A 3,382-nucleotide genomic window follows, 5' to 3' on the forward strand; every position below is an offset into this window, starting at 1 on the left:
CTGATTCGGTCCTTTACTTTTCTTCTGGTACAGTCCGAGAAATAAACCATCATATTGAGTTTTACTTTTCAGTAATGGACTTGATCCTTAATACATGTGTTTTTCTTAGACTTTTGCTTATGCCGTGGTTTTGATCTTGGGCCCAAGGATGAAATTTTCGACTGACTTATCTAAATTCAATTCATGTTCCATAATATAAGTAAGTTTATGGAAGGCGAAAAAAGGCATGTGTTAAAGAAATCGATAATTCTCCCTTTGAAAATGAAGGTTGATATACAAATTAATCTCTTTTTATGGATTGAAGTGTAGGGATGAAAACTTAGTATCGATCAACAAGAATGGTGTTGTAACTCTTGCTTAATTTAAATTCCTTTTGTATGTTGTTCCCCTAATTTTTATTTGAAAATATTTTTCTGCCTTCCAAAAAAAATTAAAGTTTGTTAAGTCGCACTTAATTAATATCCTTTCGAATAATTAGTCACTTAATCTATTCACAATCAATAACTATTATAATTAAATTTCATTCGATGTTACCATATTTTCGTGTTTAAATTACATGTAAAAGGAACCATTAAAGAAAAGATGATCGAAAAGAACTAAAAAAAGAGAAATTAAATATCTTTCTACTTTTTGTTCTTACAAATCATTCTACCCAATTAAATGATGACATATGTAACTTTTAATGTTCATTTAACGATAATTTAGTATACTAATGTGGCACATAATGTCATTAGTTATATAGATAACTACATGTATGTAAGGTTTAAATAACGTGAGGTGTGATTTGGAGGCAATGTCAAAGTTAAGCCGTGACAAGCCTTGATGAGCCATGACGTTTTTCATGGCGTGACTATTATATATATATATATATATATATATATATATATATATATATATATATATATATATATATATATATATATATAAAGAGATAAATCAAATAATTATTCAATTTTATGAAGTATATAATGTTTTTCGAAGTGTTATATTAGTATTTGATATAAAAACAATTAACAAAAATCAATTATTTTAGGTCCGATGAAAAAAACCTCGTGCCTTGAAAACAACTCGCGCCATAACTCGCCTTGGCACATTATTTTGACACTACGCTTAACAAACACACCTTATACGTTTTCGTAATGGCTATATCACACATCGCGCCATGCCACGCCTTGAGGCATGCTATGACGCATTTTTTAGAACAATACTTGTAAGCCATATATGCATAACCAAAAATCATAAAAATTTTACAATATTGTTACTTTTATTGTTGTCTTACTAATGTTTTATTTAACAAAAGATAAAGTAGGCTAATCTTATTTTGCAATTTTTAATATTCAATAAAAAAAAATTAGGCAGCAACCAATATAGATATGATTTTCGTATGGGTGCCTACAAAAATCTCTTTTTATTAATAAAATGTTCTGTAAACAACATCTAGCAACGAAAATCTAATATGGGCAACGAAAGTTTTTTCATCGGACGAGAAAATGGACATGTTGTGATCACCCTGGTTAAGGTAACAAAACATTTTGGCAATTTTTATACTATAGACCGAATAAAATATCGAGCTAATCGGACCCACCCCGGAGACTCTGAGCTATATTTTATAGATCACCCAATGGGTCGATGAAGATTCTCATCCCCCAACAATCCTTTTAAAAAGGCTTTGTTTTAGTGTTTTCATTATCAAATAATTGTTATACATACATCCATTCATTTATAGACAATATCAAAATTATTGAAATAAAACAACTTTAACATATATGTTATACATACATCCATTCCTTTATGATTTGTATTTTTTCTGTCTAGATGTACGATTACTAAATGACCCTTACAATAACATGTGATGTATGATTGCTAAAAAAACCTACAACCTGTGTATTTTGCAGCTTAAAGCTGCCCAAGATATATGGACCTGGACAACATCTCATTCATGTTGCCATAGATTGATAAATGGTTACCCATATCTATCATTAAATATTTAAGCCAACCAATTTAAACAAATAAATTGTAGCCGAAGAACTTTATACTTGAATACTTTATACTTGAATCGAATCGATAAACCCATGTCCATGATTTCATCAACTCAATCCATCATACAATGACATATATGTATCGGATTCAATCAGAAAATCAATGATTGTAAATCCACGAACATTGATCAGCCATTTAAATGATGCAATCTGCAAAATTTTTCAAATAATGAAATCCACAACGTGAATTAACTGAGATCCATACAAGAGTTTTGGAAACATATTACCAATTTATACATAGTCAACATAACAGTATACATATTATCAACTTTTTGGATCAAATTGCAAACCATTTACACTAATGATTTTAAATGGGAAAATTTTTTGCATCAACGACATCGATATGAATTAGATAAAATGACTCAAGATTGAGAAAGTTCTTTCAACAAATGCAAGATAAAAAAACAAAAAGAGAAAAAAAAACTGTATCAGATCATGACATATGTACAAGAGCACAAGCTAGCATGAAGGAGCATTGACGGAATTTCCAATGCTCAACTCCATAGTCCCGATTATAATTAAGGTATGTGCTACAAAGGGATCCAGGTATATATAGAGGCGAACCACATAGGTAACAATATAGGAGTGAAAATTACTATATTTACCTTAAAGTGTATGTAAGAGTGTTTAAATTCATATAAGCATTTAAAACTAAATAAATAATCAAACCAATTATGGTAACAGGAACTAATATATCAATGTGTATTTATATCATTATACATTTAAAGAGATCCACTGATGGTTCGATTTAGTCATGTTTTAACCAAGTTTATTAGCAATTACAAAAGGGTCAGGATTAACAGGATTGATTAACAGTATGGAAATACCTAGCTTGTTATTAGAAATTGATTGAATGTTAAAGTTTAGTTTGAGATAAGGACATTGTTTAAAAAAAGGTGTATTAACATTTATTATTTAGCAATAGATTGTAGTATAACTAATGCAACTACCTTCCAAGTAAACAGATTCATATAAACTAAATTGATTTTTATTTTCGAAACCGTTAGTGAAATATTCAACACACATGAAGTCAAAGTTCAAAACATAAACGTCGAAGATACTGTCATTTATGGTTTGTAGTTATTAGGTTAAGGCTGCATTGCTTATTAGTTTTACGTGTATATATAGGTCACAGAAATAACCATGTTTTTATAAGTAAATATGGTGAACCTTTTGGGAAACACTTGCTACCAGTTCCCCATAATTTTTTAAAGAGAAATTAAATATCCTCCTACTTATTCTTCATATTCACCCTTCTTTCATTTTTAGATGAGGACACGTGTAATAAATAATAATTAAGCGTAAATTACACGAACGGTCCGTATGGTTTGGGGTAATTTGCA

This window comes from Lactuca saligna, chromosome 1 (assembly GCF_052625555.1).
Source record: "Lactuca saligna cultivar CGN05327 chromosome 1, ASM5262555v1, whole genome shotgun sequence".
Lineage (NCBI taxonomy): Eukaryota > Viridiplantae > Streptophyta > Magnoliopsida > Asterales > Asteraceae > Lactuca > Lactuca saligna.